The following is a 15,647-nucleotide window of genomic DNA, read 5'->3' as shown; positions in this document are numbered from 1 at the left end:
TCTCTTATGAATTTCACAAGAGTCTTTTAATGTTTCTTGAACTGACAGAATTTGTTTTGATCCTGAAATGCCTGCATGAGATTGTATTTTTTTTCTATTCTTTTTGTCATGTAGACCATACAGGTGTGAACTGAATTTCCCTTTTTGGGATAAATAAAGTTGTTTATTGGCTCTATTTAATCAATCGATGAAAGTTAATCTGTGTGGAAGTATAGGGCCCAAAAATGCTGGGAAGAACAACAATCGTAAAAAAAAAAAAAAAAAAGAAGAAGAAAGGGACACATAATATGTAGACAGTAATTTAGTTAAAAATTGAACAAAACACTACCTTGATTAACTCAATGACATACGATCTAAATTTGTAGAATAACATTACTTCACCTTCAAAAACTTCATTGAGACTTCACCAGTTTATCAAATCTGACCACAGCATCACCAGTAGTCAAGTTTCCATTAAAAATGTGCGCAAAACTTTCTCAATCTTCTCCTAATGTCGAAAAAACTCAATATCACAATGGCAGTGTTTCCATTAAATCAGAAATCCAATTAAAGTCACGCAATAAGTTTATCCTCCAAGTACTTCCTGTTGTCGTCTTCGTCATTTCCAGCAGTAGTAACAGCCGGATGTTGATCATGACTGGTGATGCGAAAAAAGTGATTCCATTGCAGTTTTGTGAAATACTCTAATTTTGATACAGCTGAAAAACCAAGTCATCCTACCGCAAAACTATTAAATTCCACTTATCAAATTTATTTTCGTAATTCCCTATGTTCTGGTCAAATGACACACAGCTAGCAAGAGATCAGGGCTTCGCTGAAGACCTGTCAGTCATTAATGAGAGTATTTCCTGGTACACCAGCAGTTCAGCACCACGGATAGCGATTGGATCATTTTGACATTTTATCAATTTCATCTGAGTCTGGAAGTTTGTTGTTGACGCGTTGGACCAGGTACGCAACAGCCGTTCACACAAACTGGACGATCTGGTAGATGTCTTGCAGGCGGTTCTAACTTAAGCCTCAACTATAAACGCCATTCAGCTGTCTTGGCTCAGACTATAACTCATCCTTCAGTCCCAGACATCACAGCTGAGAGAGAAAAAAGGGGATATAAGCTAGGCGGTTGGGCCGTTACAATTCATAATCAGTCAATTAACTCACACATTGTGAATAATGTTAGAGTTGCTACCTGTAACTAGCCCCTCTCCCTGGCTGGGTGGGCAGTTTTGGCGGGCCTGAATCGCTGCCAACAAAAAGTCCGGTTCATCTCCAAGACGACGAACAAAATATGCGTCCAGTTTCCTTGCTCTCTTTTTCCTTCCTTTTTGCTTTGCCGCTCCACTTTTATGCTTATATGAAGCTCCACTCGTGTTAACTTAGTCCGTAAAAATGCTCTAGCTAGTTTGCTAGAGCATTTTGTTGCCATGCAACTGATGATGACGTTGGTGGACAGCTGGTGACAAGCTTTACCCAGAATACACTTGGAGACAATATGGGCGATCCATTCAACAGCTAATGGTAAGTTAAACGTGTGTTATGACACACGTTTAACTTTTGTGTGTCATAAAGTTAAACGTGAGAGTGAAAATAAAGCCAGTCGTGTAGCACAACATTTTATTCAATATTTTACACCTATTACATCAGTCGGTCAGGTCTTGTAACGTTTTTAGCAACCATGAGTCAACTCTGACTGGGCAACCTACATAAACCTCATAGGGTGCGTTCACACTGCAGCTTGAAGTGACCCAATTCAGATTTTTTTTGCCGGGGCTGGTCACACTGCCAGTAAATGCAACCTGTATGCTTTCTGCAGTGTGAAGGGGCAAACGACCTGAAAGTGTCCCACATGTGCAGTAGAGGGCGCAATAGCGTCAGCATTCTAAGTGTTCTGCCAACTGCCATAAAAAGAAGTGCTCAGTGTTTGCGGAAGTAAACATGGAGGCAAACGGTGGAGCTTAGCTTACATATTTGAAGTTGTTGTCCAACCAGAGCAGCATATTAACAACTTAATCCTCATATAGTCCGTCATGGTTGTTTTTCTTCCCACTTGCGCTTATCAGGACGCAGAATAGTGAGATGTGTTGAGAATCAGTGACATTTAGTTCGGATGAATGAGACCTGGATGTTAGGACGCATTTGAATCGGATACGTATCGGATTTGGGTCACATTTGAAAAAGAATCCGACCTGTGCTGTTCACACTGCCATGAAAAGATTGGATACAGGTTGCATTACGTCAAAAAAATCGGAATTGGGTCACTTCAGGCTGCAGAGTGAACGCACCCATATACACCTATCAGAAGAGAGCCCGCCTTCTACGTGCCTTTTCCTTTTCGCTGATTGGTTGAACCCATAGACCAGTGACGTTAGCTTCTGCTGTAGATCAAAATATGTTTCCTCTGTTTGCATTAACACATATTAAGGTGTATTTGGTGTTTGAACTATTAAAACAGTTATTTATGAATGGTTTTGGTCCATGCGGATATCAGGTGTATTCATTTAAAAATCAGTAAAATTGTTAATTTTTTTGTTCTTTAAGTAAAATTAAAATCACTTTTTAAAACTTTTCCACTTCCTGAAATAGCAATGCACTGTTGGTTCAAATTTGTAAACAAGCTCAATTCAAGCACAAATTAACTGTTTTAAAACCTCTTAAAGTGTAATTTAATGCACGGGATCGTACTTTATGACTTCCACTGGCATATTATGCCAGTCACATAATGTCAACAGTCACATAATGTCAACATTTCATAATAATGAAATATATTTAATTGAATCCACACTTTAATCCATCATACAAGACTCTTAAACTGCATAGTTTAGAAACAGAAAATTAATTCTGAGTAATAACGGCAACCAGGAAGCTCATGAAATTACAGTAAGGAAAAACATAATCATCAGAGTTTGCAGTGAGTCATCAGGTCAGCCAGCAGGGAGACGATCCGACTCAAACTCCTGGTTTGTGTACATTTTGCGCGAGAGAAGGAAAAACATGTTTATACATCAGCAGCTGCAAAAAGGGCCGATTCTCTCAGGAACATCTGCAGATCCTCCCAGGAAGGCGTCAGACGATTCAACAGGCGACCTTTTACCGCCGCATCCCGCCTGACAATCAGAGAAAAACTGAGAAGATTGGCTTGTTTTATTCATTTGTTTTCTCACTTTCAGCATAAATATTTCACCACTTCTCTGCCTTAATACGGAGTTTAACAGAAGAAGCCATCTAAAAAGTATAAACCCAAACGATCTCAATATATTAGATTATATATTGACAGGATGAAGGATTTTCTTTCCTCCATCCATTCATTCCTCATATTGAATCGTATTAATGAAAAGCTGATAAGTCAGGATCTCTTCTCGTTTAAGTTTGGAAACTGGATGTGAAAAAGACCTTGAAGTTTTAAAAGGTCGTTGCCGAGCAGAGCTCATTTAAGAGCAGCAGCCTCCACAAAAGTGCAGAGCAAAGGATGAATAAAATTTGAATTTAAAACAATTGAAATTATTAAAAGTAGAAATAAAAGTAAAAACACTGAAATATAGCAGATGGGGAAATAAAATAAAATTGACTTTTATACATCAGAAATACATTCAATTCATTTTTAAATAAAACATTTATACATTACGTAAAATGCAACAATTATTGTTTTTTGCATTAAGCAATTAAATAGCAAAAAGTGCTTAATTTGAGTATAAGTGAATCTAAAACTAAACCATTTTTAGAACTTTATCTTAAATGCAGAATGTGTATAAATATTGTACAGTTTTGGCTCTTATTTCGTTTTTCCCTCAGAAAATTTCCCTTTTTTTCCAAGTCTGCACTCAATTAGTCGATTATTAATTTAGTTGATTATTCCAATTGATTGTCTCAGAACTTGAAGACAAAAAATATGAACTTGAACATTACATTTATACTGCCATCATGTTTGAAATATTCAAAATTAAAATAACATTAAAGTCAGGATAACTGAATCTGTACCTTAAGGTAGAGTTGGGTTGTAACTAGTTAGTTACTTAAGTAACTTTTGGAAAAATAAAATTACTTTTAGAAGAAATGTTACTACGCTGTGCTCTTACATCTACTTTAGTCATTTTATTATAAAGTATTTCTTCTCTTCTTGAGTAAATTTTCTGGATTTTTTACCCACTGAATGAAAGAACAAACGTGTTTTAACCAAAATTCACCAGACAGACAAACACCTGCAGCTTTTATTAAAGTTCATCAATAAGCTTTTTATAGATAAAAACCAATTTGGAAACATTTTATTTTGCCTGATTGTTATTTTTTTGCAACTTATACAAATTATTTTCATTTTCATCCATAAAATACCAAAATTTCCACTTAACTTTATATTTTAGTCCATCTGATTATGTAGTTTTTAAATATTAAATGATTGATAATTTGATTAGTTACTCGGTACTTGAGTACATTTTTTACCAAATACTATTTTATTCTTAATTTCTTGGATGGCTATTTTTTACTTGTGTAAATGTATGTTGAAGTAGTCCTACTCTTACTTTAATACAATTTTTGCCCACAAGTACCTTTTAAATAAGATATAGTAGCTTGTTTTAAGTGAATAATTATTAAATATAGGTAAGTTTTTAATTGAATAAAACAATTTGGAGAAAAATAATTTTGCCTGATTGTTGTTTTTTTGTTACTTATGTGAAGATTTTGGTATTTTAAGGACCAAACTGACATTTATATAACTTTATAATTGGTCTGTCTTATTTTGTAGTTTTAAATATCAAATGATTGATAATTTGATCAGTTACTTGAGTCGACTTTTTACCAAATACTTCTTTTTTTAATTCTACTAAAGTAATTTCTTGGACGGCTACTTTTTATTCTTACTTGAGTAAAGTTTCTGGATTTAAAGTTTCACAAGTTTTTATTGAAAGAAACTCATTTGGAAAGAGTTTTTTTGACAGATTTAGTCATTTTCATTACTTATACATGAATTATTCTCATTTTCATCCTTAAAATACCAAAACTTTATATTTTGTAAATTTTAAATGGTACTGTGATCAGTTACTCAGCACTTGAGTCGACTTTTTGCAAAATATTTTTACTCTTGATAACTACTAGAATAAAAATATGTTGCTACTCTTGCTCTGGTTTATTGTCTGGTTGATCCCAGTGCGCTCTCCGTTACAAATATCCTACAGCAGCAACAACGCTGCTTCCAAAAGCTTCACCTAAGTCTTATTTCTCCACGCTGTCAAATAGATTTCTCAAGTATCCGAAAATAATCTAGAGAAGCAGCCCAGTTGCTCTCTTTTCCTCTCAGGTGTTTATGAACCTGTCAGGCTGCCGTCTGGAGCGGACAGCCGTGACCGTCGGAGGCTCATCCGGTCCAACACACAGACCCGAGCCGAGCCAACAATTCACAACACAGCGTCTCAACACGACTGCAAACCCAAAGACAAAAACAAATGCTCATCAAAAGAGAAATGTTCTCATTCTCCAAAGCTTTAAAAATGGGCACAATTACAAAAAAAAAAAAAAAAAAGAGCAACAATAAAAGAGTTTGATGCTGCGGATTATTGTGGCTGGAACAGAAACTGCTGTCTGGAGAGCCGCTTTGTCTATTTTTCCTCACACGTCGTCGGTGGGAAAGATGAGATGAAACGAACCGGAATTAGAAACAAGCTGGGAGAGAAAGGACACCATAAATATTACATGGATAATAAAGTCAACCTGCTGGGAATAAAAACAAAAGCAGAGGGAAAAACACCAGCAGCAACAAAACGAGCTAAATGTTCAGAAACATGTCCTAAAACTCTAAATGTAAGGAAATATACCTAAAACACATTAATTCATTATTAGAATATAGCTTAAGACGTTAATATTTGATTTTACTGAAGCTGAAACACCAGAGTTTTACCTATAAATGTGCATTTATCCAATTAATCCCAAAGGAAATTTAATTTAAATCATATCTTACCCCCCCCCCCAAAATGTCCATATTTTTGGGGTAAAAATAGTAAAAATAGTTAGTTTCACTATTTTCTCCAATATGTGCAGCTTAGTGGTAGAAATACAACTTTTCTATGTTATTGGTGTCCTAAAAAGGAAAGAATTCAGCAGATAGCATCACATTGCTTTAAGTTTTACAATAAAATCAATTTAAAAGCACCAAGATAATAAACTGAACCACTTTTGGTCAATAAAGCTTATGGTATTTATGAGGATTAGGGTCCAAAACAAACAAAAAGAAAATACATGAGATCCTCTTTAAAACCATTTAAAAGTTTTAGTATTATGCAAAATCCACTTTTTTGAGCTTTACATCGAATTTTAATGTTATTCCCTCACCTGGGGAGTTGCTGTGGTTCTGCATTTCATGTTTGGGAAATCAGGGGTTTCCACAGTGCATTATAAGCCTGGCAGGCCACCAGGCTTTACTTGTGCCCCCACCAGGCTTAGCATTGTTTATTTATTTTTAATTATTGCCTTTTTTTAAGACTTTGTAGTTGGTGTTTGGGTTTTAATCTTCCAGCCTTCCAATTAGGAATAACTACTAAGTGATTTTGTTTTTTTATTTCCTGTCAACTTTAAACATTTCTTAACTCAAAAACATGGCTGCCGGCTGGATGACTACCCCTTAGCACTGGGCTTAGCACCTGCTAATGGTTGCCCCATGGCAACCATTCAGCTGAGCAAAACGCCTGGGTGGACGTAGCCCCGCCTTCTAGACAGCTCCTCCTCTGAGCTGCAGTTTCTGAGCTTCAGCCTCACAGATTAACCCTCATTCAGCTCCTTCAGACTAGCCAGCAGTAATTAGCAAACACCTGGTGGAACTGCACATCTGCTGAGCTCATTATAGGAGCTACTTCTTAGTAAAAACTTTGTTAAAGGGTTAACAGAGGAGCCATGTTGTGATGACTTCCTGAAGGCGGAGCTTCAGAAAGATTTTTAAAGAGACAGAGGGCCAATTTCAAGGCATGAAATTAAAGTCAAATTTCTTTTAAGTCATATATATATTTTAACTAAGTTAACCTAGTTACTCTATTGTGCTATAAATTAACATAATATTGCTAGTTCAAACATCAAATGTATCTCAACCCTCATTGGCCAAGGGCGTCACTGATGACAGTTTTACAAGCCAACTTTGCAGTACCATAACTCTGCGATACTTTGCGTTATGTGAAACATTCAAACAGTTTTTGAAAGGGGAGACGTTGAGCTTTCCAGCCAGTATCAGGTTATTACAGCAATTTCACTCCCGCCACTGCAGGGAGCATGTTTTTCTTTAGTTTAATCTGATGAAACACTGTTTATAGACGGTAAATGTCTAAATAACTGCCAGATATTGAATGTTAAAGTTGTTATGGAGAATTGGTCAAAAATATTTACTCACGGGACATTTAAAGAACTTTATACAATTAAAATAAGCAACAATATCCAGGAGGAGATTTGAAACTTAAAAGGTTAATATGCATAAATACGAACAGAAACCGTCTCCTACATAAATCATCCAGGAAGTGAAACAAATGAATGCCGCTCCTTGATTGGCTGCATCAAGTGGCATTGCATCCATATTTCAGCTTCCTGAGCTGAACTTTCAAATATTTTAGATTTGCTCAACAGGGAAGAAATATATAAAAATACTTCAAATAATTTTGAGTTGTGTTAAACAGAAAATCCATCAATACTGAACAACAATATGCATGTGTCCCAGTAATTCATCTCTGAGAAGCCTGCGTTTTAAAGTCATTTCTTTTCTAATTTCATTTTGAACAATTAAAAATTTCAACAAAACATAAACGGAGGCCACTGCACTGAGCCCCATTGAAAATCTCCTGGTTTTTCCACCAAATACTGATTTCTAAAACATTAATATTGTCATTTCTGAATGAACATAAACTTGTTTTCATCGCTTTATTTGAGGTCTGAAAGAAGTGCATCTTTTTTCTCATTTCCTGCTAATAAATACAAAATTTTTGCTTGAAATGTCAGAAACATGTCAGTAGCTCATAGAATAAAACAATGTTCATAGATATATGTTTGAGTCGAGAGTCAAATCAGAGAAACTGATCAGTTTAAGTGGTCTCTTAATTTTTTCTAGAGCTGTAAATGTAAAAATAAGACAAAACTTTAAAAAAAAAAAAAAAAGCTTATCCAATTTGGTATAAATGCCTGCAGTGGGCTGAGCCCCCAATGTCAGGATTATAGGAGCACTCCTGGAGAAAATGGGGAGAAGTTCTGGGAATATTTAACTGCCTATAAAAACAACCAACATAAGAATATCCCAATAAAAAAGCAGAAATTATAGAAAACATTAAACAAAAGTCCCTATAAATCTGTTAAAACAAGTCTGAGTCTTCATCAAAGCGAACACTAAACACCTCAACAGCATCACTTCAATCCAAACCATCCACCAGTCATTTAGCAGACTTTCTAAACAGAACCTCTTCCATCATCTCTAGATGCTCGCAGCAGCACAAATCGATATTTCCACCAGCGAGGGGTCTGCAGTGGAGGCTCCCTGCAGGTGTCATGTATTCTCATGATAAGCATTCATTCGTCATCTGCGCCGATGCTGACAGAAGCACATCTGTAGAGGAAGAGGCTGGTTCTGTTCCTCTTTGAGGAAAAGACTGTCATGCTGTCCCCTCTGTGTCCTCCCACATCCTCCATCTCTCCCCTCAGGAGCAGAAGTAATGTAGGTCACAAAACCGAAAAAAAAGACACGAGTTTGGACGAGAGACAGTAAATAAAGAGGAAAAAATAACCAGGACTAGATCATTTCACGTTCCTGCTAAAAATGGCCCAAACTAACCAGATGAGTCACATTTACAAAACGATATAAAAAGAATTGAGAAACCCGGTGACAGACATCGCATTTTGTCAAACCCCATCGCTAAAATCAACAAAATTTCAAGAAAAGTTTTATATAAAAGTTCAGTTTTCATCAGCAAAAAGTTTCCAAATTCAGTTTTTCGTGCCCGCATTAATTACAGATGTCAAACCGAGCCGAAAGCTGCGTGAAGCCCCAACTCTGAGCTTCCGCCATGTTTCCCCCCCACACGCTGCGGCGGCGTGGGCGTTAATTAGCGCCGCGTTCAGACCAGATCCAAACTTGTCACAGAAAGTTCCGCTCACCTTCCCTCCTTTGGAGCATCTGCGGTACGCATTGGTGGCTCCCGCGGTTTGATTCATGCTGGGAAGTTCTGCAAAAAAAACAAAACAGCAAAGAGCGAAGCGCTGGAGAAAGATGAAGTTGGAGCAGAGAGCGGTGCGGAGTTTGAGTGATAATTACCAGGTGCGCAGCGCTGATTGATCACTGATTGATCACTGATTGATCCTCCTGTGCGCTAAGATGAAGTCCAGCTTTGAGATCTGGTTAAATAGCAGTAAAATCCGTGGATCTGTTCACTTCTCCGGGTTAGAAATTCCGCTCCGTGCGCGCAGTTTGGAGAAGCTTTGGAGCTCCAAGCCGCTCCGGCTGGTGGAGAGACGCGTTTGGAATTGCGCAGAAATGCGCAAGCGCATATCCGCCGTGACGGCTCCGCCTGTCAACATCACCTCCCACTCCACAGCAGCGAGTGTGCGCCACTGTAATGCCACACAGCTGAAAAATGCAAATAATCAAAAACATTTACAGGTTGGCGTTTCAGAAAAGTAAAACTCAAAATGACATATTTCCACATTTCCACTGTTTTTAACTTCATGCTGGAATATTTTTGCAAAAACTCCTTAGGAAAAGTTGGAAAGCTTATCAAAAATTTCTTATCTTAGCCTTTTCTTCAGATTAAACATAAAAATCTAATTATAATCCCAGCAAAATTGAATGTGAAATAAAAAAAATGCTGTAACTTAAATTAAAATTAGGCAACTATAGTTTAGCTTAACCACCCAACTTTTTCTTAAACAAAAAATCTACAGTTGACAGTCAAGTAGACAGGAATAATGAGGCTCTGTGCTAAATAAGCTGAATGCATTCAAGTAAATGAAAGAAAGTTGAGTGGAAGGAAAAAATGGGTGAAAGATTTTTGATCATTTCTCATTTCTGTGTTTTACTTGTTTTCAACAAGAAAGTTTTCTAATTGTTGGTTTGTTTAAACAGCTTAAGAATCAATCAGAATTGATTTAATTCATATTCCTGTGTAAAATAAATTTTAAGTATTTTTCATAGCAACTTTGTTTTTGCACTGAAAGAAAGAAGCCTTATTAATAGACCAAAGTACTCCAGATTCCTTAAAAATAAAATATATCTTTTTTTTTTTTGTAGAAAAAGCTGAACGTTTGCTTCAACTCGTTGCCCAGATGACTGACACAAACAGCTAAAGGAGACAAACTAGCAGAGACAGAGGAAGTGGATCGGTTTGGCCTCGATTAGAAGCTAATAATCGGGCGTTCGGAGGACAGGCGTTCGCTGAAGTGAGCCAATTAGCTGGACAGGTTGGCGCCGAGCTGCGGCTCGTTTTCACCGCCGGGCTCTGAAGTGTGCAGAGAAATAAACATGTTGCTTACAGACCAGCTGCATGAGAAGCTCTGGATCATCAGTGGAAATGTCCTAATTAAAGCACTGCAGAAAAATCACCCAGTGAGTTTGATGAATATTTAAATGTGAAGAAAAACATTTCTGATATTAATATCTGCATCGTTCCGGTATCGACCAGGATGAACGTTGGAAGAGAGGGATGGGAGTGTTGAACAGAGCGACTGAAAATGTTTTCCAGAGTTGTTTTTGCCAGTTTATTCATGGCTTCTACTTGTGATTCTGGTTCTAGATGCAGAGCAGAACCAGAATAAGAAGACCTGAGAGGTGTGGAGGGTCGATACGACACCAGCAGCTTCACTGATTTGTAAACTACCAGCAGTATTTTAAAGTCTGGGTGATGTGCTCCATCTTCCAGGGTTTAGTCAGAACCCAGCAGCAGCGTTCTGGATCAGCTGCAGCGGGAGGTTTGAGGGGTTTTTAGGACAAAACTGTCGCAGCAATCAATGCAACTAAAGATAAAAGGATGAGTTTCTCTAGTCCTTTAAGACTACATGATATTCTATATTAACAATTTCATCATCTTGGTGTAGAGCTGTCCTCCGTGAAGTGTAACGCTCATCCTCTCCAGCTCTCTGCTGCAGCCCATCTCCCCAGCTCCTTTAAATCAGTCTGTTGACAGAAGCCATCAGCTGCCGTCAGTCTGGAAGTCCGGCTGTCAGCCGCCCGACGTTGCTGAAGCAACCTGACAGGTGAGGACATCAGAGAGCAGCTTCACCTCTCCGCTGTCAGAGTCCCTCTGACCTTCAGATCATCTCAAAATGAGGACTGGACTCTGGACAACACAGAGCCGAGGAGGAAAAACTCCTTCATTTTCATACTCAAAGACAAAAAAATCTGAATTTTCACTTTTTTCTTTCTTTTAGAAACACAGAACGTAAACAAATTGGTTTCCTATTTGTTATGGATACAATAAATGAATTTTCCAAACTCCAATAAATCTATCTGGTCATGATTTTCTCATCGCCTTCTCAATACTTTAGTGTGAAATATTCCTGACCACACTGACAACTGATCAGTGGCATTTTCTTCCTTTCCAACTGAGAAAATCTCTTGTTATTTTGCAGCAGCAGCTGCTTGATGTAGCCGGTCCCATCAGGTCAAACTCCTCTGGTTTTTTCCTCCCTCATTTGTTCTTAAAAACAAAACCGCATGCCAAAGCGTCGTCTGGTGTGTAGCTGCAAATTTATGTGATCTGAGCAAAATAATGTGGTAAAACAGGCATAAAACAGAGGAGAGTAGCAAATTAGTATAAGTAAAAGTATCACTACTTTAACATATTTTTACTCAAGTAAAAGTAAAAAGTAGCCGTCCAAGAAATTACACAAGTAAGAGGAAAAAGTATTTAGTAAAAAGTCTCAAGTGCTGAATAACTGATCAGATTATCATCTAATATTTAAAAATAATCAGATGGACCAAAATATAAATTTAAGTGGAAATTTTGGTATTTTAAGAAGCAAAATGACAATAATTCATACAACAAAAAGCAACAAAATGAGGCTAAAAGAAAAATTTTCCAAATCAGTTTTTTTCAATATAAAACTTTAAACTTATTAAAAATAATAATAATAAAATTACTCAAGTAAATGTAGAAAGTATCTGTCCAAGAAATTACTCGAATAAAAATGTATTTAGTAGAAACAAAAAAGTACTGAGTAACTGATGAAATTACACAATCTGACAGATCAAAATATTATCAACATTCATTTGAAACTAAAATGTCCAAGTTTTTTTAAACAAAAATTTCTAAAAGTAATCCATCATTTTTTAGGTTTTCCAAGTAAAGTTACAACTTTTCAAGCTCAGAAACTTCCTCGATTTTCTAGAAAATTTCATAAATTAATTTCAAAGTTTTTTTGTAGAAATTTTCTGTTTTTTCCGTAAAATCCGAATACCAAACAAAGATGACTGGCAAATACAGCTTGCAAATTATTTTATTCAGGAGTTAATAGATGTGTGACAACAGTAACTATAATTATACTTTAACTACCATTTAGTCTTTTACATGGAGGAATTTTAGAAATTATTTCAAAACTGCTTTTTGTATTCACTCAAGTTATATTTGTGTTTTAATGAAACTTATTTGATAATCTGAAACATTTAAGCAGAACAGATCTGTTACAGTGGACCAATCCTTGCTTTAAAATCCAGTCTAACTGCCTTGAATATAAAAATGTAGCCAAACGAAATTAATGCAATAAATGACAATGTTGTTGTTTTGTGACCATTTTCAAGTCATTAATAATGCAAGTTTGACCTCAAAGACCAGTAAACTGGAATTTATTTTGTCCAAAATAAAACAAAAACAACCAAAAACAATAAATAAAACGGATTATGATGTCACTGAATAAAGCTTAATCAAAAAGTGCAACAAGTTTGATGCTAAATTAAACTGATTTCCGTCTGTTTGGTGTTTAATGGGATTCAATTTTGCAGTTTGTGCTGACCCACCACCATGTTTTCCTACTGGGGCCCAAGACAAAAAAATAAAAAATACAGAAACCAAAAGATTCACTCAGGAGCTGTGAATAAAAAAATTAGCCTACATGCAAGGAGCTGAGTTTCTGCTGCGCCTCAATGTGTGTTTACACTCCATTTGCCACCAGTGCTGACGTACAACATTTAGCCTGCTTGGTATTCCCAGTCCCAGCTGGGAACAGGGGCCGCCATGACAACCTTATTGATTGCGAAGCATGATTTCTAGTGTGGAAGTGTTCGTGTGAAATTAGCTGGTGCTGCTTGAGGCCGTTTAATTAAGGGCCAATCTGTTCCCACTCATTTGTATGCCTTCAGGTTTATCCCGCTATCACACACACTTTCAAAAGAGGCCAACTTTCACAAAGATCCATAGGGTGGATTAATAAAACTGTTAATGTGATGTACACTAATTAATAAAGGGGCTCGATAATGAAGAATACCAATGGGGAAGTGGCATCGTCTGAATTCTGATGGATCAGACCGATTGGAAAATGAGTTTTTCATACACACCCATTGGATTTAAAGGGGAAGAATTATGCAAAATTCACATTTTGAACGTTCTTTGTACTTCTACTTGGGTTTCTACTGCTTCTAAAAACAGTACAACTACTTAAAAAATAAAACACAGTCAGTTTTTGATAATAAGTTAATGTTTTTTTGATGTCTGGAAAATGATCAATTTCAAAAACCTCCGGAATGCAATATCACAAATCACCAAGTTCCGTCCGTCACCTAGTAACCCCAGCAGAGTTCCGCCCATTACCTAGCAACCCCAGCAGAGTTCTGCCCGTTACCAGGCAACACAAGAAGAGCTCCAGCATGTTTGGTTGGCTGGTTTTACTGCTGTGTGCACTGTACAATGGCTGCTGGAAAAGACAACTATTTTATTGTTGACTTAGCGGCCAGAAACCACCTGCTGCATTCTTGTTCGGTGTGCACAAGGCTCCACTTCTGCTTTTTAAAGATGTACGGTTGTATAATTGCGACTGTTTCAAACAATTTTTACGTGGAAGTGTAAATATCAAGTTGGGGGGCGTGGCCAGCTGCAGCTTATATGGATTTAAAGAGACAAGACGCTCTAAAACAGCTCAAAAGAGGCAAAACAGACCAGACTAAAATCTCATTATTTAAGAATAATTTTGTGCCAAAAGTTTAATAAACATGTTTTGTATTCTACCTCTAGCTGAAGTTCGGTGGCTTTTGGGTTGTTTTAATGCTTATTAACCAACTTACTGGCTCCTAGTGAAAGAAAATAAATGTTACATTTAGTTATCTATCTGATCAAACAGTAAGTCTATTGTGAAGCTTGAGGCAAAGAAGAACTGAAAAAAAACGAATTAAACTTTGAAAGCGTTTAGTTTTGTGTCTTGCTGTTTGAAAAGTTTTGGTCAGTTTTTCAATAAAAGCTGCTTCTCTTCCCGTTTTTTTTTTTTTTTTTTTTTTTCCCCATCGGCTTCTCATAAATCATATTTATTTCCCATTCCCAACCTATTGGTATGCAGGTCTTGGGAGATTTATGCCTTCTTTCTTCATCCTGACTGTATCTTACATATTTATTGGACGTGCTACTTTCTGCTTTGTTACTGCCAGGCTTATGCATAATGATGTTTGCTTGGAATAATCTGATTCTGAGACTTGCTCTTTCTTTTCCAGAAAGTATTCTAATTTTATCAAATATGTTATTTATTTTTTCTTTTCTGTCCAAAGTTTTTGTAAAGAAAAAGAAAAAAACTTTCTTAATTCATCAACAAAGAAAAACAGAAGAAATAAATCAAAGTACTGATACCAGATTGCAGAGCTGCTTCTTTGTTATTTATTGACTTCTGATGGATAAACTAAACCGGTGTAATGGCTGAGGCGTTTCATATTTGGACATGATTTCTCTTTTGGTTTTGGATGCGATGCAGCAGAAAGGGTTTTTCTCTTACTATTTTGTTTTCAGACATTTGCTATGACGTGTAACCGTGGCAACAAGGTGTTGTTTTTAGTTAGCGTCTCAAAATCTGAAATAGACTTTACCAGGATTTTCCTGGGTCATTAAAGTCATTAAATGGAAAAAAGAAGACAATAAAAAGCATTGAAAAGTTTTTTTTAAGACAAATACTTGCATAAACTGTTTATTTCCATTGTTAAATGTTTTTTTTTAGGATTTACATACCTACTTATTCCACTTTTTTATTTTTTGTGTCTGTCTCTGCATATTACAATGGTATATTAGTGTGTTAGGGTCATTGTAGACAAAAAACTCAAGACATTTTCTAGAAAAGAATTCAGAAATTGAAAAATGTTAAACTTTCTAGACAAAAAAGAGAGAATTACTTCAGAAATGTTCTAGAAAAAAATGAAAATTAACTGACATTTTGAGATGAATCTAAGAAATTTAACACAAAAATAAAAATTAGTTTGAAAAATAGAATTTTTTCCAGAAAAAAAAATGAAGTTTTGAGATTCATCTCAAAAAGTTTATAGAAAAAATATATATAACTTCTGAGTTTGAAAAGTTTAATTTTTTCTAGATAACAGAAATTTTTATATTTATCTCAGAAAGTCAAAAGCAAAAAACAACATTTTTGAGTTTGAAAAGGTGAAAAACTTCTAGAAAACTTTAGCTAAATCCCAGAAGGTTTAATAGAAATCTCTCCATGGACGCTTCCAGAAGCAT

The 15,647-nt window shown here is 36.2% G+C and overlaps 1 long non-coding RNA gene across 1 annotated transcript; it reads right to left on the bottom strand.

The window, feature by feature from the left end:
* Positions 1–2,745: 2,745 nt before the first annotated feature.
* LOC106932209 (uncharacterized) lies at positions 2,746–9,554 on the bottom strand. The gene is made up of 3 exons (XR_015761608.1): positions 9,266–9,554; positions 9,109–9,176; positions 2,746–3,104 (listed from the first exon to the last, which is right to left on the bottom strand). It is a non-coding gene; the product is annotated as an uncharacterized LOC106932209 (long non-coding RNA).
* Between the last annotated feature and the right edge of the window lie 6,093 nt (positions 9,555–15,647).

The sequence above is a fragment of the Poecilia mexicana genome, unplaced genomic scaffold, assembly GCF_051168715.1.
Source record: "Poecilia mexicana isolate PSO_F unplaced genomic scaffold, ASM5116871v1 scaffold_20, whole genome shotgun sequence".
In the NCBI taxonomy this organism is placed as follows: Eukaryota; Metazoa; Chordata; class Actinopteri; order Cyprinodontiformes; family Poeciliidae; genus Poecilia; species Poecilia mexicana.
This window is presented reverse-complemented; position numbering and strand designations above follow the sequence as displayed.